Source organism: Capsicum annuum, chromosome 5 (genome assembly GCF_002878395.1).
Source record: "Capsicum annuum cultivar UCD-10X-F1 chromosome 5, UCD10Xv1.1, whole genome shotgun sequence".
Taxonomy (NCBI): domain Eukaryota; kingdom Viridiplantae; phylum Streptophyta; class Magnoliopsida; order Solanales; family Solanaceae; genus Capsicum; species Capsicum annuum.
This window is the reverse complement of record NC_061115.1, coordinates 167905799-167929953: the sequence shown is the minus strand read 5'-3', so window position 1 is coordinate 167929953 and position 24155 is coordinate 167905799. Positions and strand designations below refer to the sequence as shown.

Sequence of the window (24155 nt, the reverse complement as noted above, 5' to 3'; positions counted from 1 at the left end):
CAGCAGAACAATAAGATCGGGACTGCAGTCTTTAGAATAAAATAAGCTCATGTTTTTTATCTCATTTCGATGTCTCCTAGTAGGAGCAGAAATATACCTTGCTAACAAATTGATTGAAAAGGCTATATTAGGCCTTGTAGTATTTGCAAGATACATTAGTACATCAACTGCACTTAGATATGATACTTTATAACTAATTCAATTCAATATATTTCTCACGTCAGCAAATAATCTATTGCTTTTGAAAACTTTCTAAAAGTTTCAATAAATTTTAAGCTATAAACTTATACAATATAAGGATTATAAATAAGTTTCTCAAAAACTTTTATATGCTTCAAGCATTTTGAATCCTTAGAAAGTTTTCATTTAAATTCTGTCAAATGACAATATTCAATATTTCATATGTGACATCTTCAAATGTCTAGACTGCAAATCAAATATAAGTTTTTACACTTACCAAGATGCATACTTTCATATCACTTGATGAATGTTTCTACGTTAGCATGCTTAAATAAACGTAGAATTCGAATCCTCGTAATCTTTCACAATATTGTAACAATATTGTATCAAAGTTATCATTAATGATATATTATTTATATCAGTTCACAATGTGACATAACAATTTGAGATCTCATCACTTTATTTTTTTCAGGTACCTGAACCTCTCATAAGGTTTCATGAAGTGGTATGTCATAGGCTCTTCAAGAGTACATTCCTTCTTATTATGATTATTTTCTCCTTATTCTTTTCAAGTATTATCTCATTTGAAACTTATTGGTCTACCACGCTTCATGCATGCATGGAATTTGTCCTTTCAGGACACAAAATAGGAGCACTTACAACTTAGATATGAGATGCGCTCAGCATTTGACTTTAATTGTCTTTTGAATGAGAATCTGATGATAATTCCTAACATATTTCATAGTTGCTTATAATCTCCCCCTTATGTTAGTAAAACTAACTTACATCCTCCATCATCTTTTAGGAATCCATCTTTGTGCATTATGGTATATTCATTAATCGTTTACCGCACATCAAAGAAATATTAGATGGACAACGTGTGGTTCTTGACTCAGAACTAACTTTGAGGAGAATTAATCATAATTTATTAATTTGATGCATACAAGTGCTTTTGTATATATCATATTTCAAACCAATAAATAAAGATTTTATTCTCATTAGCAATGGTTCAACTATTTATCGACGACATTCAATGTCAAATCATCATCATCAAGATTAATTGTCTTGATTATACAATCTGAAAATTATCCTCTTAACTCAATTTTATATTGAGCAAGCAACTTTATGAATGTCAAACTACAGGTTGAAAATAAACATACAAATGGTCATCTTATATTGACGCATCATAACATATCACATGACTGGTGAACGGGCCCTTATTCACCTTTTGTTTTTTTTTTTCAGATTTTAAGGGATCCAATTCCAATATTAGTTGCTCCATAACTTATCACAAGAACAATCAAAATCAAAAGTTCATGAAGAATTTTCTAGTTCTTCACTATATGTTTAATACTCAATATGTACATCTTCGAGATGTCACACTTGTTCATGTCAACTTATGAACTTATTTATTGTAGTAAACTCCTAGTTTACCATGACATGTATTTTTTTTTTCTTTGGTAAATTTTAGATTTACTATTACATGAATAAATTTTTGAACTTACTACTTCAGAAGTAGATGTCAAAATAACTCTTCTAGTTATTCTGCCTTTTTCAAAGGTGAGTTGTGATTCCATCATAATTAAGTGCACGCTTGCATTAATATGCTTCTCATTCCCTAGGAATGAAATATAATCATGCCTTAAGCCTATTAAATTCTGATTGCTTATAACCTCTTTCATGATATTGCTACTTTATGAGCACACCGAGGCGCGTACATATCTTTCAAAGTATATCATCTATTGCTACCATATTCACTATAAGAATGGAGCAAATTATCATCTTTCAGACTTTCATATATTGCTACCACATTTACTTCATGGAATGGAACATACTCAATGGGTTAGATTTCATGACTTTTCACCGCATACCCTTTATTTTTCCTTAGCCATCATAATATCTTCAATATGGTGCATTGATATTCAAACTCAATGTCTTATCCATATAAAGGCGTCTTAGTTATATAATTTGGTGTGACTTGAATTAAAGACCCATATTTAATTACTTCTTATAATTAGAAATCAATTTGAGATAATCAATATAAAAAAAATCTTACCTGATTTAGACAAATTCTACAAAAGAGACCTAAACAAGAAAGTTATGCTTCCACCTCCTTAACATTCCCGTATAACATATGTCATATATGTCAAAGTACTTAGAAATTTGTAATTCTTGAAAGTTTTAAGAGACAAAAAAATCTAAGTATCACATGAAATTGAAATTTCGTGAATTAGTACCAGAATAAGACTCAACACATAAGATTGAAACTTGTCATATTGAAAATAAATCTAAGAATTTGTCCAATCAAACATACATGTGCATAATATATCATTATAAAAAATTGTCCAGAATGCACATGATATGAAACATGTGGTATTGCTGTATTGCATATACCTTCACTAGTTTTGGCACCACAATTAATTTTTTGATAATTGAAAGAAAAATAGAGATAGTAAATATATCCAAGAACTTCTTTAAGCAAATCATTATAATAAAGGGAAATATTAAATTATTATAAAAGAATGTGAATGTCCATAACTCCTTGGTGTAATTTCTCCATAACTCCTTGGTGTAATTCCTCCATTACTCCTTGATGTAAATCCTCCTTTAAATGTAGTAACTCTCACATCTTTACCACCTCATCATTGATCATCATATTTATGACACTTGTTGAAATCCCCCGTGTAATATTATAAATAGAGGTCTTGGGGAAGATATTGAATACACTTGAAAGAATTATCTTATATTGTTATCTTGCTATCTTGTTCTACTATTGTTATTTTCTTGTAATTCTTGTTCTTAATATTGAAATACGTTATCAGCACGACTCTACTCTTTTTTAAGTTTTCAATCCGTCAGGTATAATCAACTTATTTGTCTTGGATATTGTAGTTTTTTATTTTTCTTTTATCAAAGTTTTGGTTTTACGTTAAAGTTACACATGAAAAAATTATTCTTTTCTTATGTTATTGTATTGTTGTCTAACTTCATTATTTTTATGGCAGTTTTCATCATATCAAATTTGTCAAAGCTTGAGTTTGTGGCACTTGACATCTGCGGAAAAAAATTACTTGTCATGGATTTTCGATGCTGAGATTCACCTAGCTGCTAAGGGTCTTAGTGCTACTATGTAACATCCTGTACTTTCGGGCTAGAATTTAGACCATCGTTCCTATGCGTATAGACCCGAACTAAATTATTCCTTGTTAATGTATGTGTGGTGATCACTCCTATAGTGTGGTAAAACCTTTGAATATGAATTGAGGTCACAAGAATCCCCTAACTCTAAGACGAGTTGAAAACTATTCTATCGATTAAGTTTTAGTGGACACTTTAAATTGGGTCAACTTTCATCCACCATAACTTTTGTTATTTAATGAACTGTGTGTATTGATATATATCAAATGAAAGGTATTTGAGTTCTCTTTCCAACGCAACTGATTTCGTCTAAATCCAACAATGGAGTAAAAAGTTATGCCCAATTTACTTCAGCATACCAGCCTGTCAACTAAGGGACTGTTGCGACCTTTTTTGTTTCCTTAGGGGTATTTTCGTATTTTGTCGAGTCTCACCTCAGCCACAACTTGATTTTAGAATATTATTTAGAAGCATGGTATCAATGTTCATAACTATTGTTGAACTATTTAAGATTGATTTTAAATTGATGAGATGGGGTTTTACATGTTGACAAATATTAACTCTCTCTCTCTCTCTCTCTCTCTCTATATATATATATATATATATATATATATAATGAAAGAATTGCATGGGTTGCCAAGAATACACGACCACCACATATTTGTTGAAATGATTAAAAAGAATAATCTTTGCATAATTTGATAAATGTTTTTGAAAGAATGAATCTTCTTGAATTATTTGAAGTATGGTGGTCTAAACTTATGTTTTGAAAGAGAAAACTGTGATATGATATTTAATGGCTCAAAAATATAACTTGCAAGTCTTGGTATGACGATACCAAATCAGACAATGCCATGACAGACATAGAATTGAATAGAAATCAGATTTCACTTAGATTTTCAGATTTTAAATTCAGAAAGTTGCATGTTTTGAAAAGGTTAAAAATAGGCTTAAAGAGAGTTAGATGGTTACCCGAAGAAAGTACGAGTTGAAAGACTCTATGCTAGAAACCGTGATTTGTCAACATGGGATTATGGTACCGTGCTTTGTGATCTTGTGTACCTTGATTCATATCGTCCCAAATTGAGATTTATGGTTAGGAGCCCTGCTTTGTAATCTTGTGCACTACCATGACATGTTGACTTGATTGGGGATTATGACACCCTGCTTTGTGATCTTGCGTGTCTTCCCTTGCTGACACCCTAATCCTTGCGGCAAACTTGGATTGAGGGCTTGGCCGCCGAGCCAAGGGCGGATTCCATATAGCCCGTGGGATTGTAGAAATGTAGGGTGTACCATCTAGCTCAGAAGTAATACAAAGAATGAAATCACATTGACAAGATTGCTTTAAGATCTTTTGAAATGACCGATGTATTTTAAACTATTTCAGGCATAATATTTTATGACTTGCTCTCACCTATGTTATATATGTATAAACTCATTATTTTAGATTGTCCTGCGTACCAGTACATCTGTATTGACCCCCTATATTTCAGGATTCTGATACACAGTCCTAGGGTCCCGTTAAGCAGTAGATTGACTTGTCAGAAGTTTGAAGTTAGTGTGCCTCCCTTATTTCGGAGGGCCTAATGTATATGTCATTGTTATTTTATTTTGATTCATGGTCTGACTGGGGGCCTTGTCCCAGTCTTTAGACAGAGATTATTTTTAGTTAGTAGAGATTTCGTAGAGAAGTGTTAGATGTTGATCTTTACAAATTTATTTCAGTATTGAGTAGTTTGAAATATAAGTTGACCATGATTCTGTTGTAATCATTTTCCATATTTTTTCTTTATTGTATATGAATGGTGTTCACGATTTCCAGATAGAAAGGGGTGCCCGGGCCTTCATGGTTTCGGATGCTCATCGCGTCTAAGGTCCCAGCTCGGGTCGTGACAAACTTGGTATCAGAGCACGGTTCATGGTCCCAGGGTGTCTGGGAAATTGTGTCTAATAGAGTCTTGCTTATGGGTGTGTCTTGCACCACACTTATAATCAGGAGGCTACCGAGCATTTAGGAGTTGTTTCTTATTCTTTCATACTCTAGTTCGTGTTGTAGAGTTGTCCATGTGAGAGTTATATAAATTCATTCCTTGTTCTAATTTCATGGGCCTTACCTCATTGTTGAGGCAATACAAGTCTAAGAGTCTAGCTCCTCAACGATGTGCTTTCGTCTGATTGAGTCATCCATAAAGTTATGAGACAGCATGAGGACTTGGGAGAAGTCCATTAGTCTTTAGGTTATATTAATTTGAGTGTATGCTTTTATTCTGATGATATCGTGCTTTTCAGCCTAAGATACAAAGTCTATTCCGTCCCCTTTCAAAATTCTTGTTGCGGATATCATGCATAAGGGTAATGATGTTTAGCAGAATGTCGGAACTATATTTCCACCCGAGTAGTAGAAATTAATAAAGTGTCATGATCTATTGGCATTGAAATGGGTCAAGAAGTTGGTGATATGAAGTCACAAGGTTAGAAGTCAGAGTGAGGATGACTTTTGTGTAAATAAATAGTTTTAGTTGTATAATCGTTGATTGGAGGATGGTTTGCCATTTTATAGTGATATACTAATGTGTGGCAATATTTGTAGATTGTATGGTAGTTTTTGAAGGAAGTGACTGGATATGATTATTATTTATTGAAAATAGAGATGGAGCTCAAAGTGGATAGTTATGGTGGTTATAGAAATGATTTATAGGTTGTGAATGGAAAAAGATAGACTAGTCAATAAGTTACGGGTAAAGACTCATTGGTGTTTCTGGAATTTGGTGATAGTGAGAATATATACATGGCTAAGTAAATATGATGTGAGAAATTAGAACATGTTGATAAGATTGAAATGGGTTGTATTATAATATTGAGATTGACCATCCTTATTATGTAACCTTACCCCTTTGATGGACTAGTATATTATGTTACTTGCTTCATCGGCAGTAGATGATTGATGCTAGACTATAGGCTTGAACTTTAGATGTAAAATGTGATGGTAAGAATAGTAGCTTAAGATTAAAGATGTATGTTTTGTGGGAATGAATTAGTGGGCTTGATCTGATTTGTGAAAAATCCTAAGTTGATAATTTATGAAAAGTTTAAGTGGTAATTGTGATATGTATATATGCAAACACTAGTGTTATAATGATGAATTGTTGTTGAATCATTAAGTGGATAAGAGCGTGGGTATATTAGAATAAGTTAAACCCTGAGGTAGTATGTTGTTAGATAAGGTGATGTGTATAGGTGTCATGTGTACCTAGATTTTGTTCTTGAATCTTGTAGTATGGAGAAGTCGGGAAAGTTGTTGGATGGTGTTCTTTATAGTTGAATTGAGGAGATATAGGTAGGCAATGCGCGCCTTGGTATAGTTTTACAGCTTTTGTTAAGTTGTATGTGATTAAAGGAGTAATAATATTATTCTAAGAATTTGAAGATGGAGAATTAAGAGCCTAAAAGTGTGAGTGTCTATGCCCATGAAAATGTTAGTTGTAAGTTGATGATTTTGGGAGTTAGAAGTAATTACAATTAGTGTTTCTGAAAGGGGGAGATGATAGATTGCAGCAGTTTCCAAAGTTTCTTGTGGTGTTTAGTTTCAAGTAAGAATTATGATAAACCATTTCCTAATCCTATTCAAGCAAGCTCCTCCTACTTCGATTTAAATGGACATCTATCTATGTCTTATGTATTCAGGTCTTGCTTGTACCTAATGGTTTGAGCTCTCTATATAACTCATGTCATATTTCGACCTCAAAACAAGAAGCTATAATGTCCCTCTGTGCTCCAATATGTGGTATTCCCGAGCTATATGATACTATGATTCTGCGAAGAGGTGCAGTTAATGGATGTCACTTGTGAACATCCTACAGTTTTATCTTTTTCCTCTCATCTGATGGCATGAAGAAATTTTCCTCTGGCGGGAAACTACATCGCCCATCACCAGTACAAATGCCATCTCTTCCACATACAGTTGGATACCCACAGTTCCCTCCATATGAAAGGGAAAGATCAGATATGACTTCTAAGCTAAGTACTTTCTCATCCTATTGGTATACCCGTAAATGCCTATCAGGCTGAAGCTTTATGAATTGAGCTGGTGATGTAGGAGAATCTTGCAATGCAGTAAGTGTTTGACCATCAAAACTGAAATGAATACTATCCGGAGAACTTGAAGAATAGTAAAACTTAGGTGGATTAGACTCGATATAATACTGAAGGCAATATTGAACTGTCAGTGGCTTCGCTCTGTTGGTTGCCAGATCGAACCTTAGTAGGCTAGTGAAATTGTAATACAAGTTGGTTTCAACAGACACCAAACCTTCCAATGCTTTAGCCACCAATGACATGGAAGTCCTCTTGGTGAAATCGCCCTGTAGACACCACGCAGCAATGCTCATCATTTCTGTCACTACTACTTTGTGCATCTGCATTTCCTTATTGTTTTTGTCAACCATATCCATGAGTTGTTGTTGGTCCACTTTTCTTTCAAAAACAGTTAGCAAATGAACATCTTCATAAGCCTGGGATGGGTCTAAATTTTTCTACCCACAGAGAACTTTCAAGAGCACAATACCAAAGGAATACACGTACACTTTCTCAGTGATTACAGATTTCAACCATTCCGGGGCTAAATATCCTCTTGTCCCTCTCATTCTAGTTTTAATTTTGCTTTTGTCTATTTCAATTAGCTTTGACATCCCAAAAATCAGATATCTTATCATTAAAATTTTGATCTAGCAGGACGTTGTGGTTTGATATCCAAATGAATTATCTTCTGGCTGCATTCGTCATGAAGCTAAGCTAATGCTTTGGCAATATTTGTTATTATCCTTTGCCTTGTATGCCATGTAAGCCCATTTTCTTGATTCTTATTATAAATCCACTTATCTAGCGATCCATTTACCATGTGCTCATAGATCAAAAGCTTTTGTTTTTTTTTCAGCACAAAATCCAATGAGTTTTACTAGGTTGACGTGGTGAATGCCACAGACTATCTTTACTTCTGTTAGGAATGACTCTTATCACATGACCTAGACCATGTAGACGCTTTACAATTATTTTAATGCCATTACTCATTGTTCCTTCATATACAGCGCCAAAATCCTCCTTCCCTCAGCTTTTTGCTGAAATTTTCTGTTATTATTTTAATTCATTGTAAGTGAACCAAGTTAGCATTCCCGATCAGATTGGTTAGAGATCCAAAAAATCCCCCGACTTTCTGGAATCGCGTGTCCTCTTTTTGAAAAAAACAAAGAAAGCAGTGATACTTACAATCATCTCAAAGAAAGCTGCAAGAGTAGATCCTATTATCACTATGTGAGATATTGATTTTTTTTCCTCCAGAAATGATTGGAGACTGTTTCTACGCTTTTGAGGAATTCTGCACCTTAAGAAATACTCTCTTGTCCGTTCTTTCGTCATCTATAATATAAAAGACCTCATTTATTAATAATCAGCTCCCACTTCTAGCCCCATCCGATTCATCTCTGAAAACCACAGCTTTACAGTGTCTCAGGCAGGTCCTTTTGCAATCTTCCAGCTTTTTTCCCTCAAACCGTAATTTGGATGAAGCTATTTCATGATCCAATTCAAATGCTAAATATGTGGTTAGTATTCCTTGATTTAAAGTTAGGACTTGAGTTGTCTGTTGGATTATAGAGATGAGGCATGTAATTTATTGTTTGGGGCGTAGACAAATAGTGTCTCCAAGTTTAAGTATTTTCACTGTATCTTGTAAGATGGAGAATGTTAATATTCTTATGTCCCGCGAGAATCTCATCCATATCTTGTACCAATCTTAATTAGGCTGAGGATTATTATAAAAAGAAAAAGAAAAAAAAGTCATGTCTTACAATGTTTTGATCATGTGTAATAAAACACATACCAAGATCGTGTCGACATCAAGTTTCGTTATCACATGTTTCGTGCTTACAGTTTCCCTATGGGTTATCAAAGGTCTCATTGACTGACTTGGCATATTTTGTTGAGGAAAAATGGTCAAAGCGATGTTATGTTCTTTAGTTTACAATTTTAGAGCTTCAAAATTCCCTACCCATTATTCAGGGACGAATGATCCCAAGGGGGGATAATGTAACACCCCGTACTTTCGGGCTAGAATTTAGACCATCGTTCCTATGCGTATAGACCCGAACTAAATTATTCCTTGTTAATGTATGTGTGGAGATCACTCCTATAGTGTGGGAAAACCTTTGAATATGAATTGAGGTCACAAGAATCCCCTAACTCTAAGACGAGTTGAAAACAATTCTATCGATTAAGTTTTAGTGGACATTTCAACTTGGGTCAACTTTTGTCGACCATAACTTCTGTTATTTAACAAACTGGGTGGATTGATATATATCAAATGAAAGGTATTTGAGTTCTCTTTCCAACGCAACTTATTTCGTCCAAATCCAACGTTGGAGTAAAAGGTTATGCCCAATTTACTTCAGCATATCAGCCTGTCAACTAAGGGACTGTTGCGACCTTTTTTGTTTCCTTAGGGGTATTTTCGTCTTTTCTCTCATCTCACCTCAGCCACAACACTAAATAAAATCAGTAGTTGGACAAAATACATTACAAACTAATCAATTGCTCTTAAAAATCCAACCCTAATCCTTTCCCCAAAGATTAAGAACTCATCCCTAAGATCAAGAATTCCAAGAAAAGGATCAAGATCCGGATTCTATCTTTCAAACTAAATTATCTAAGGTACGTGGGGTTTTCCTATACCTACATGGGCATGGTAAATTCTTCTTAATCATGTTAAAGGTTTAGAAATCATGAATTTACAAAAAGGAATTTTTGATTTATAATTAGATTTAAGCTTTTAAAGATTTTGATGATATTGATTTGGTCTTGAGGCCTTTCCCCCAAATTGACTTGTAATATTATATATGTATGTATGTGTTTAAGTTGTTAATTGAATTTAGATCATGATTATTTACGTTCCCTCTCATGTTGCGACACCTCTTGATTTTAGAATATTATTTAGAAGCATGGTATCAATGTTCATGACTATTGTTGAACTATTTAAGATTGATTTTAAATTGATGAGAGGGGGGTTTTACATGTTGATAAATATTAAATATATATATATATATATATATATATATATATATATATAATGAAAGAATTTCATGGTTTGCCAAGAATACTCGACCACCACATGTATGTTGAAATGATTGAAAAGAATAATCTTTGCATAATTTGATAAATGTTTTTGGAAGAATGAATTTTCTTGAATTATTTGAAATATGGTGGTCTAAACTTTATGTTTTGAAAGAGAAAACTGTGATATGATATTCAACGGCTCAGAAACATGACTTGCAAGTCTTGGTATGACGATACCAAATCAGACAATGCCATGACAGACATAGAATTGAATAGAAATCAGATTTCACTCAGATTTTCAGATTTTGAATTCAAAAAGTTGCATGTTTAGAAAAGGTTAAAAATGGGCTTAAAGAGAGTTAGATGGTTACTCGAAGAAAGTATGAGTTGAAAGACTCTATGCTAGAAATCGTGATTTGCCGACACGGGATTATGGTACCATGCTTTGTGATCTTGTGTACCTTGATTCATGTCGTCCCAAATTGGGATTTATGGTTAGGAGCCCTGCTTTATAATCTTGTGCACTACCATGACATGTTGACTTGATTGGAGATTATGACACCCTGCTTTGTGATCTTGCGTGTCTTCCCTTGCTGACACCCTAATCCTTGCGGTAAACTTGGATTGGGGGCTTGGCCACTGAGTCAAGGGCGGATTCCATATAGCCCGTGGGATTGTAGAAATGTAGGGTTTACCATCTAGCTCAGAAGCAATATAAAGAATGAAATCACATTGACAAGATTGCTTTAAGATCTTTTGAAATGACCCTTGTATTTTAACCTATTTCATGCATAATGTTTTATGACTTGCTCTCACCTATGTTATATATGTATAAATTCATTATTTTGGATTGTCCAGCGTATCAGTACATCTGTATTGACCTCCTATAGTTTAGAATTCTGATACACAGTCCTAGGGTCCCGTTAAGCAGTAGATTGACTTGTCAAAAGTTCGCAGCTGGTGAGCCTCCCTTATTCTGGAGGGCCTAATATATATGTCTTTGTTATTTTATTTTGATTCATGGTCCAACTGGGGGCCTTTTCCCAGTCTTTAGATAGAGATTATTTTCAGTTAGTAGAGACTTCGCAGAGAAGTGTTAGATGCTGATCTTTATGAATTTATTTCAGTATTGAGTAGTTTGAAATAAAAGTTGACCATGATTCCGTTGTAATCATTTTCCACATTTTTCTTTATTGTATATGAATGGTGTTCACGATTTCCAGATAGAAAGGGGCGCTCGGGCCTTCATGGTTTGGGATGCTTATCGCATCCAGGGCCCCTGCTCGGGTCGTGACATACTGTTACCTTGGATAATGCAGCGTCGAATCAGGACAAGGCCAAGGCTATGATTTTTCTTTGTCATCATCTGCATGAAGGACTGAAGGTTGAATACCTTACATTGATAGATCCACTTGAATTGTGGACTGATTTTATAATGCCCTGAGATCCCATCCTAAGACGTCACACGGTGCTTACAGACCCGAAGAACCATAAGCTAATCCTTTACTGATATTTGTACCTGTACACTGCATAATATATGAAATGAATGCGAAAATTGGCAATAAGGTTCAATACATCTATACATACTCAAAATTGAAAAATGAATACTAATACATTCGCCATCTGTCTGAAAAGCCTCTAAACTTTCTGATCTATGGATTTGATGGGACATGTCCCTAACTAACTCCGTCAACTGAAAATATAAGCAAAATCTAATGCAATAATAGTAAACTGAGATTCATTCTCGAAGGAATAGGACTCACTGCTACTGCTGCTGACTGGGACTGAACTAATAGGGAGACTCTGGATCCTGTGCCTCTGAACCTATGGTGTCAAATAAAACACCATAGCAAAAATGCGTCAATACAAAAATGTACCGAGTATGTAGACGAGGTAAGGCTAAATGCAAGGGCTTATGCATGAACATAACTTAACTTAATAATATGCAAGAGCTGGATTAACATACATAAAGAATCTATAATTACTAAACATACTGCACATACTGTCACTGAGCATACTTGGAATAACTCTGGTAACTGATACTGAATATACTGAAATTCTAAAATTTCTAGACATACTGAGACTACGAGTATCTGAAGCTTCTGAAACTGATAGCAACCCTATCTAACAGGTTATCTTTGAATTTGCGGATAATAATACTACTTAATAACTGATTTTGAGATCGGCCTATCTAGCAACAAATCTTCGAATTTGCAGATAATCATACTTGATGGCCTGTATCTAACAGCCTTGCATTCTGTACACTGAACAGAGCTCTTTCTTGAAGTCTGAGACTGATTCTGAAACTAAGACTGTGGGAAATAGACTTTAACCGACATGCCCCGCCTAGCTAAGTTGGAGTCCAACCTGTGCTCCAGTTGGAAGGGTGTCAGTACCGCGCCACTGGTAAAGACAACTTTATTTGACCCTCATCTATCAGGTACTCAAACGAGAATGGTGAAGCCCTCATCTAACAGGTCAAGCCACCCCATATACCCTCAACTATCAGGTATGATGTCTTAACCTACTCTAGCTACGTAGTTTGGGAGCACAAGGAATTCTTTTAAGAATCACACCCTCTACTAGTAGGTTAGTTCCCATCCTTGAGCTCACTCGGTGCTAAATACTACTCCCAACTGAAAGACACTGATCTGATTCTTAACTGAACTTAGACTAAGCTAAATCTGATATTGATCATATTTCTCAAGAGATCTAACTGAGTTACGCTGAGATTACTTAGTTTTGTATCTGACTAAAAAGGGTATCGAATCATGGTATCTGACTGACGAGACAGAGCTTGAATAGATTACTCAAATCACTTCTGAGTTTAGAATTGAATCATTTGAATACTATTAGATCTAAGCTAATTTACAGGACTGAGGCTAAATTACTAATGATACAGTGATTACAGAGATTTCTAAGATTACAGAGTTTTTTTATGTTCTGCACTTGTCTGAGGATACAGAGTTCTGTAGTTCACTGAGTTCTGAGAATCATGGCTCGATTGGAATTATCGCAAAACTGACACCGACTCTAGACAACAGCTCTATTATCGGCTATAAATACCCCCAGAACTTGATAACATAAAAGTAAAACATAATCATGCTTGCATCATCACGATCATCCATACATCATCACAATCATTCATTCATTAACACAAGCATTCAAGCATTTCTCTAAGTAATTAGGAGTCATAACATCCTTTCCCCCTCAAAAATCCTTAAGGCATCACATCAAGCATTTAGAAAACATAGACCTCTATTCATCATCACAATCACCAAAGGGGCACTTTAAGCATCTCGGAATAATAATCATATAATAACATAGGAAAAACATGCTATTAGATTGTACTCCATTCAACAAGATTTTTACCTCAACTATTTCATACCTATATCAGTCTTGACGTATGTTTGGGTATTACATGGCTTAGAAAAACTTCATACTATCATGTTATAACTTACTTGTTAACCACTTGGCATGTATTAAAAACTTAGCATATGTCAAAGGGCACATAATTGGGGAATTTACTACTATCACATCTCCACTTGTTCACTAAGGTCCTTCAACAAACACTAGACATGCATAGGTTCACACTTATTTGGGGATTTCACACTATCATGGTACAATTCATTAACTAGGGCATTTCGTGACACTCATAGTTCTCAAAGTCTTATACATTGGGGGGGGGAGTGCATATAACAACATGCCATACGTCCATCGATCTATCTTCACGAACATTTCATCAATAACCATAACACATAACAATATCTTAAAAGTCATCATTTTCATAAGGATGTAGCATGCATTTGTCATTAGATCACAATTTAACTACAATGCTTGATTTCTAGTCTCTTAGACATTTTATCGAACACCTCACATGCACAACTTAGGCATAAGTATAATAACCCAACTACTCATCATGAACAACCAAATTTACATGTTTCCAACTCATATAATACCATAGATTCATACAAACCACATAAATATCCCATCTTGTGGATCATTCAACATCAACAACAAGTACATAATCCATTTACCACACAAATACCACATACTAAGGCCAAGATTTGATTCTTGTAGATAAACATGAATCACAACTCACAAGAATCATTAAAAATTCATAAACATAAATCTTGGAGATTTAGAAAAGGGTAATTGAGCTTCTTAGATAAAAGAGTCCCAAGAATCAACATCTACATACCTTGGGGAAACTTCTTTCTTGAAGGGTCTTGGAGAGATTCTTAATTTCTTGACTTCTCTTGATCTCTATTGATTTTTCTTAAAGGAGAAGTAAGGGTTTTGATCTTAGAAATAAACACTAATTTGATGTTTTGGATGAAGGAGAAGTTATGAGCTTTGATTTGGGGTGATTGGGTATTAAATAGGGTGAAAAATAACCCAAAAATCCCTTTAAAATGGTGCTTCAGCGCTGTCTCGGACAATTCTGACGGTTAGAGTGACGGACCGTCACTATGGTAACTAACCATCACTCCTACCATCACTTTTGGTCCATAAAAGGGTCTTAATGCTTCAGTTTTGACGGCCAAAGTGACGGGCCGTCACTGACTTGACAGTCCGTCAGTTTGTCCGTCACTCTTGGACAACTCTGATAGCTCTCAGTAAAACGGCCATAACTTCTTACTCCGATATCAAATTTTGGAGAAATTGGTATTTTTGAAAAGATGATTCAATTATCTATCTGTTGGTATGTCATAATCTCAAAAATTATTTGTATAATTGGATATATTCTCATTTGAAGTTGACTATGGCAATGTTCTTCTCAAGAATTCTATCGGTAAAGGATGTTTTGATTCGTCTACTAGCTAGGACGTATTTAAGGCCTTAATACACATCAAACTTGATCATAAAACTACCAAATCACTAAGATTTATTTAACATGAGCTTGAATCATGGTTCTACTATCGGTTGGGATTCTCGGGGTATTACAGATTTGAAAGGAAGGTTTGACCACCTAATGGCCACGGTACTGCCTAGAGCTCGTTATAAGTGGATGTAATTATGGTTTCAAGACTTTAAAACCATTATTTAATATAATTTTGTTGTATTCAAGATTGTTTCTCAATTAAAATTATGTGGGGAAACCATAAATGATGAGGATATGATGGATAAAACACTAACTACTTTTCTTGCCTCAAATGTGTATTGCAGCAGCAATACTAGGAAAAAGGGCTTTTAGAAGTATTCTGAATTGATCTTATGCCTTCTAGTGGTTGAGCAACACAATGCTCTTTTGATAAAAAATCATGAAGCTCATTCCACTGAAGCTGCTCCACTACCAGAAGTAAATGGGGTACAAGCACATGGCCAGCCTAAAAGACAGCAAGATCGAGGTTATAATAATATATGTGAACGTGGAAATGGCAGGGGACAATATAATAATCGTCGTGGTAGTGGTAACTAAAAAAGATAACCAAATTGGTCCTTAAAATAATCCTTCAAGAGGTAATTATCATCGTTGTGGCATGAAAGACCACTGGAAGAATGAATGCCGGGCGCCTAAGCATTTTGCTAGGTTTTATCAAGAATCTTTCAAAAGAAAGAGAAATGAAGGTGGGACCTATTCTAATGCCCAAATGGAGTCACATTTGACTTTCAAAAATAATGATGAGGCAAGACCTTCTTAAAAATATGATGACAATGTTGAGGCAAACTTAGTCTTGAAAGATGATGATTTTAATGGTCTTGATGATATAACTCATTTGAAAGTTGAAGACTTCTTTGGAGATCAAAACTAAATCTTGATCAAGTTATTGGGGAAATAAATAATGTTGTTTTATTATTTTTTTTTAAGCATATTTTTCGATTATGTTGTTTTTACGTTTCAAGAAAAAAAAATAAGTATTTAAGTTTTATTGTAAGATTGTGAGATTTCACATTTCAAAACTAAATCTTGATCAAGTTATTGGGGAAATAAATAATGTTGTTTTATTATTTTTTTTTAAGCATATTTTTCGATTATGTTGTTTTTACGTTTCAAGAAAAAAAAAAAAGTATTTAAGTTTTATTGTAAGATTGTGAGATTTCACATTTCTTATCATGTATTTTTATTTTGTGAAGATAATAAAAATTTTTCAATCTTTAATTGGATCCAAGATGAGTAATGGAGATATGTGTCTTCTTGATAGTGCTACAACTCACACTATATTAAAAGAAAAGAAATATTTCTCTAATTTAATTATGAAAATGACATATGTTAATACAATATCTAGTAGTACAAATTTAATTGAGGGCTCTGGAAGAGCGACCTTATTACTAACTAGAGGAATAATATTGGCCATTGATAATGCATTATATTGTAGTAAGTCTCAAAGAAACTTGTTAAGTTTCAAGTTTATTCGCCAAAATGGCTACCACATTGAAACTGAAAATGAAGGAAAGACTGAATATCTTTATATTACTACAATAAAAGAAGGGGAAAAATTTGTGCAGGAAAAACTACCTGCACTTTCTTCTGGATTGTATCATACACGTATTTGTATGGTTGAACCACATGTCATAGTAAATAAAAGGTTTACATTTCATAATGATTTTATCATTTGGCATGACTGGTTGGGCCATTCCGATTTTAATATAATTCGCAGAATTATTGAGAATTCACATGGAAATACTTTAAAGAATCAAAATATTTTTCAATCAAAGGAATTCTCTTGTGTTGCTTGTTCTAAAAGAAAGTTGATTATTAAACCATCCATAGCTAAGGTTGGGATTGAATCCCCTGCATTTCTGAAATGTATACAAGATGATATATGTGAACCAATTCACCCTCCATGTGAAACTTTCAAATATTATATTTTCTTGATAGATGCATCTACAAGATGGTCACATGTGTGCTAATTATCAACTCGCAATATGGTTTTTACGAGATTGTTGGCTCAAATAATAAGGTTAAGAGCACAATTTCCAGATTATGCAATAAAGACCATTGGTCTTGATAATGTTGGTGAGTTTACGTATCAGTCCTTTAATGATTATTGTATCTTAATTGAAATAAAAATTGAACATCCGGTTGCTCATGTTTACACTCAAAACGGTCTAGCAGAATCATTATCAAACGTCTTCAATTGATAGCTAGACCAATTTTAATGAGGACAAAACTTTCTATTTCAACATGGGGGCATGCTATTTTGCATGTAGCAGCACTTGTGCGTATAAGGCCAACCAGTTATCATAAATTCTCCCCATTACAGTTGGTTTTTGGTCAAGAATCAAAATTTTCCTATCTTAGAATTTTTGGATGTACGGTATATGTTCCAATTGCTCCACCACAACGCACAAAGATAGGACCCCAAAAAAAGTTGAGAATATATGTTGGGTATGAATCTCCTTCCATTAAAAAATATTTGAAATCTATGACAGGAGATTTATTTACGATAAAATTTGCTGATTGTCTTCATATTGATGAATTAGTATACCCAACATTAGGGGGGAGAGCATAAGCATCTGAAATATAAGATATATTGGAATGCATTATCATTATCTCATTTAGATCCTCGAACAAATTAATGTGAGCAAGAGGTTAAAAGGATGATTTACTTATAAAATATTGCAAATCAACTGTCATATGCATTTACTAACCTTCCAAGGGTTACTAAATCTTATATTCCAGCTGTGAATGCTCCAGTTTGAAACGTGGCAGACCGATTGGTTCCAAGGGTAAAAATTCTCAAAAAAAAAAATGGTCAGAATGATCATGATATGATGGAGATTTCTCAAAAAGAGCCTCCTAATAAATGATAAGACCACTGAGGAGGTTAAAATACCTGAAACTAATAAGAATAAAGAAATCTCAATAAGTTATGTCTCGACGAGAAATAGGTGGAATTGAAATAATATTGTGGTTGACAAATTTTTTACTTAGAATGTTGCTACTGAAATAATCCAACAAGATGAGGATTTGGAACCAAAATTTGTTAATGAATATAGATAGAGAAATGACTGGCCAAAATGAAAGGATGCAATTCAAGCGGAATTGACATCACTTGAAAAACGTGAAGTTTTTGGATCAATAGTCCAAACACCTAAAGGTGTCAAGCCAGTGGGGGTACAAATGGATTTTTGTGAGAAAGAGAAATGAAAAGGTGAAGTCGTAAGATATAAAGCACGACTTGTGGCACAAGATTTTTCGTAAATGCCTGACATTGATTATGCGGAGACATATTCTCCTATGGTGTATGGAATTACCTTCAAATATATAATAAATCTGATAGTTCATGAAAAGCTTGATATACGCCTATTAGATGTTGTCACGTCCTATTTTTATGGCTTATTGGACAGCAATATTCTTATAAAAATTGCAGAAGCCTTCAAAGTACCTGAAGCATATAAAAATTCGCAAGAAATTTTCTCAATAAAGCTTCAGAAATCCTTATATGGATTGAAACAATCAAAACGGATGTTGTACAATCGTCTTAGCAAATATTTGCTAAAATAAGGGTACAAAAATGATCTTATTTGCCCTTGTATTTTTATAAGAAGGTCTGGATTTGAATTTGCTATAATAGTTGTTTATGTTGATGACTTGAATATCATTGGCACTCCTAAAGAGCTTTCAAAAGTTGTTCAGTGTTTGTAGAAAGAATTTGAAATGAAAGATCTGAGAAAGATAAAATTTTGTCTCGGCCTACAGATTGAGTATTTAACAAATGAAATTTTTATCCATCAATCAACATATACTGAAAAAATTTTGAAGCGATTTTACATGGATAAATCACATCCATTGAGTACCCCAATGGTTGTGAGGTCGCTTGATATAAACAAAAATCCATTTCGACCTCAAGAAAATGATGAAAAGCTTTTTGGTGATGAAACTCTATATTTTAGTGCAATCGGGACACTAATGTATCTTGTCAATAATACTCAACCAAACATTTGATTTATGGTAAGTTTATTGGCAAGATTCATCTCTTCCCCAACTAAAAGACATTGAAATTGTGTCAAGCATATATTCAGATATCTTTGGGAAATCATTGACGTGAGATTATTTTATTCTAATGAATCCAAGTCAGAAATGATTGGTTATGCAGATGTAGGATACTTGTCTAATCCACATAAGGCTTGATCTCAGGTGAGTTATTTATTTACATATGGTGGAACAGCTATATCATAGCATTCAATAAAGTAAACATTAGCTACTACTTCTTCAAATTATGCAGAAATCATTGTCATTCATGAAGCGAGCCAGGAGTGTATTTGGTTGAGATCAATGACTCAACATATTCAGAAAATGTGTGGATTTTATTTGAATAAGGATATTCCAACTACATTGTATGAAGATAATGTTGCATATATAGCTCAGTTGAAAGGAGGTTACATTAAAGGAGACAGAACAAAACAAATTTCATCAAAATTCTTTTTCACTCATGATCTTGAGAAGAAAGGTGAAATAAATGTTCAACAAATTCATTCGGCCGATAATTTGGCAGACTTGTTCACTAAAGCATTACCAACATCAACATTTGAGAAGATGATATTCAAGATTGGGATGCGCCGTTTCCAAGTTATGAAATAATGTTTGCATCAGGGGGAGTGAAGTACGCGCTGCACTCTTTTTCCCTTGGCCTGGATTTTGTCCCAAATGGATTTTCCTGGCAAGGTTTTTAACGAGGCAGCAGATAATGTGTATAAGAATATATGTGTACTCTTTTTCCTTCACTAGGATTTTTCTTCCCACGTGGTTTTTCTTTAGTAAGGTTTTAACGAGGCACATTGTATCAATGGACATCCAAGGGGGAGTATTTTAAAAGATTGTGGATGTCCATAACTCCTTGGTGTAATTCCTCCATAACTCCTTGGTGTAATTCCTCCGTTACTCCTTGGTGTAAATCCTTCTTTAAATGTAGTAAATCCCACACCTCCACTACCTCCTTATTGATCATCATGTTTTTGACACCTCTTGACCCCCCTCCCCCTATGTAATACTATAAATAGAGGTCCTGAGGAAGATGTTGAATACACTTGAAAGAATTATCTTATATTGTTATCTTGCTATCTTGTTCTACTATTGTTCTTTTCTTGTAATTCTTGTTCTTAATATTGAAATAGTCCATGATATGTAGTAACATAGATTATAAAGAATATGTATATCAAACCGTGATGATTGCATAGTTTGAGCGGTCTTACTTTCTCCATCTTCCGATCTAATTTCTTTTCTAAATTAAAATAATTTTAGAGACTCGTGCTGATAACGTATGATAAAATAATAAAGAAGAAAAGAACAAGAGTAGAAAGAGAAGCGAGGAGATTTCTTTATTTCTCTTGATGGATGAGAGATATCTTGAGGAATTATTGAGAATGATTTACAATGAATAAAATCCTTCTATTTATAAGAGAAATTACTCCTAATTTCTTTTTAAAAGATAGTTACTTCAAATCCTGATAGATATCAACTAGATCTAAGATCTTGATAGATCTTATCTATATTCTTGATAGACATTCACTATAATGTGAATACATTTATAATAAAAATTAAATAGTCATCTATATAATTAAGTCGGACATAAGCAAAGAAAGGATCGAAGAAAATTAAACTTGTACAAAGTGTCAAGTCCCCATGTGGTGAAACAAAATGCAACAATCTACCCGCAAGAGTACCTGTGGCGGGATGGATAATATATCTACACACTTAATTATGTATAAATCTTGCGTTTAAGTCATAAATCAGAAAAAAAAAATACAGCTAGAAAATATTTTCCCCTTAGATAGTTCTTATGCGATGCAAATTTAAATTGATCCAATTTCTAATACAAATAGCAAACACAAAATGAGAAAAAAAATATGCAACTGATGCACATCAAAGTTTAGATTTTAAATGAAGAACACCACATCAAATAGTTGTTGGAAATAGGAGTGTTCTCTTTTTTTTTTAACTAAGCCATTAATTAAGAAACTTGAAATAGGTGTAGCTGTACATTTTATTCCTATCATTTTGTTGCATTCTTAAGTAACAAAGTAAACATGCCTGTCTCTAAATTACGGAAAAATAGCTAACAGTACCTATATATAGTATTAAACCTAGCTACTGTGGTTAGATGCTAAAAAGCTTATTTCCATATGAATTTGAGTATAATATCCACTCAGACATTAACTGCAGAAATTAGGAAATACCGAACCTTCAACAATTTAAATTTCTTCAACTTTGAAGTAGTTTTCAACATTTTTTCGCCGTTCAAAATTATATGTGCCTGTTTTTTTTTGTTTTCAATGCATGTGTGCGCTTAATCACCTCTGCATATCTCAAACTTGCCATCATGAAGCACTTCTCTCAAAAAGAAAATAGCTAGCAACACTTGCATTTACATATACAAAACTTAATTATTCTGACGGCAATAATAACATACTTGAAGGGGAGCCTTGGAGTAATTGGTAAAATAGTTGTCATGTGATCAGGAGGTCATGGGTTCAAGCCTTGGAAACAGCCTCTGACAGAAATGCAAGGTACAACTACGTACGATACACCCTTGTGGTGGGGCCCTTCCCCGGACACCGCACATGGCGGTAGCTTTAGTGCACCGGACTGCCCTCAATAATAACATACTTAATGTAATTTTATAAGTGAATTTGGGAAGCGTGAATTATACGCAGCGTTAATTTAAGCTTACCTTGTGAAAGAAGAGAATATGTATCTCACACACCCTTGGCTTGAGTAAGCATGTCACAAATCAAATATATAAAGAAAATACAATAACGAAGACGTCATGCTGAAAATAATTAAGAAGAGAGCATTAGGGACAACAAATAATACGATCATTAAAGCCAAAAAAAAAAAAAAGACACTGATAAATCAACTAAACTTATTTTGACTAGAAAAAACTTACTTTTAGTATTTATTGATTATAAATATATTAGAAATTAATTAAAGAAGCTAGAAAATATCAAATACTCAATAATTTAAAAGATTCTTCAAATTATTCTTTATTCTTTCGTATCATCATGATTTCATGAGCTCGGAAAGTCAATCCATAATTTGGTTAATAAATTAAAATGTGAAAACTGAAAAGGTTGTATAGCTTGTATTTCCATATAGTTTTTGAGTTCACAATTCTTTTTTCAAGTGAAATTTGATTATTTTCCAATTTCATATTATTAATTTGTTACTATGACAATATGAAAAATATATTTGGAGCAATAAGCTAGTATTTAGTCGCAGATTTAGCTGTTTTTTTTTTTAAGAATGAGTTTTTAAAGTTTTTAAGAAAATAAGTAATTTTTAAAATGGAAATGGGCCTAAAATGCCCTTCACCTATTGGAAATTGTGCAAAAATGTCCTCCAACCACCTATTGGCCTGAAATGCCCTTTTCGTCTACCTATTAGGACAAAATTGTTCTTTCATTTAACGGATCAATTTGACCCCACTTTATTAACGAAGTGTCTTTTTTTTATTGGTCAATTAATTATTAATTAAAACAATAATTTTTTTCTATAGGCTCTCACATTTTTTTTATCAACAGTAGCAACATTGTTCCTACTCCAAAAACGAATGGGCACAGATGTTAATTTTCCTACAGGCTCTCGCATTTTTGTGGCAGAACTATAGTCAGACAAATCATTCTTAGTTTCAACAACTTCAATTAGTTTTTTGGCTATGCATAATATTTCAACGGAAGGCAAATTCATCGACATAAATTTACATCTACATGATTCAGGACTATACTTTGACCAAATGATCGCATAAATAAGAGGCTGAAAAATATTTGATAGTCCTCTGTCATTGTTGAAAGGGATCAATCAGATTGAAACCAGTATCCCTTTACATTATGGACACCCATGGTAATCAAAGAATTCCACTGATAGAATATGCCATGTCTAAGATAGTTGATAGCCAAATGTGAGATGAACAAATAAAAAGAAAATTTAACAAATCTTTCTTTTCCTTTACTTATGAGCCATGAAACTTCATAAAATAACCAAGACAAAAAATATGCAAACTCGTTACCCTCCCTTAAAAACTACAAAGAAACTCCAGCAATCTATTTCTTTGATTGAGAAATTACAGATAAAAGAGAGGAGAGTAGATGCCCGACGATGAATTAATCAACGGATTGGGGTGGATAGTGATGGGTCGGGTTATTAGGCCTAACAGATTGGGGCGGGTAGTAGTGGATCAGGTTATTAGGACTTAAGACGGGTTAAGGTGTTATTAAAAAAATTAATTATTTTAATTAATAATTAATTGACCAATAAAAAAAGACACCTCATTAATAAAGTGGGGTCAAGTTGCTCTGTTAAATGGAAGGGCAATTTTGCCCCAATAGGTAGACGGAAAGGACATTTCATGTCAAATAGGTGGATGGCGGACATTTTTGCATCATTTTCAATAGGTGAGCGTATTTTAGGCCCTTTTCCATTTTTAAAAATTTAAAATTGTATTTGAAGATATATTTTACTTAAAAACGAATTAAATTCTGTAAGTGAAGTGAAATTTCACTCACAAACCAACTGAATCTTATTTTTAAAACTTGAAAATTCTTTTAAAACAAATTTTAGAAAACAGACCAAATTTCAAAAGAAATAATATGCTCAACTTTACCTTTTTCTTATGTGAAAACTAGAGGTAATAACTTGTGTCAGCACGGGTCTAATACTGTAAAAAGTAAGATAAATATTTGCTAATCATTTTTTTTTGGTCCCTCTATGATTGTTTTAATTTACTTGTCTAATTTATAAAATAAAAATAATTTTATTATATATATTTTTTTATCCTTAGTATTAA

General features: G+C 33.6%; 1 pseudogene; it reads right to left on the bottom strand.

The window, feature by feature from the left end:
• Positions 1 to 6861: 6861 nt before the first annotated feature.
• LOC107872554 lies at positions 6862 to 8968 on the bottom strand (annotated as a pseudogene).
• Between the last annotated feature and the right edge of the window lie 15187 nt (positions 8969 to 24155).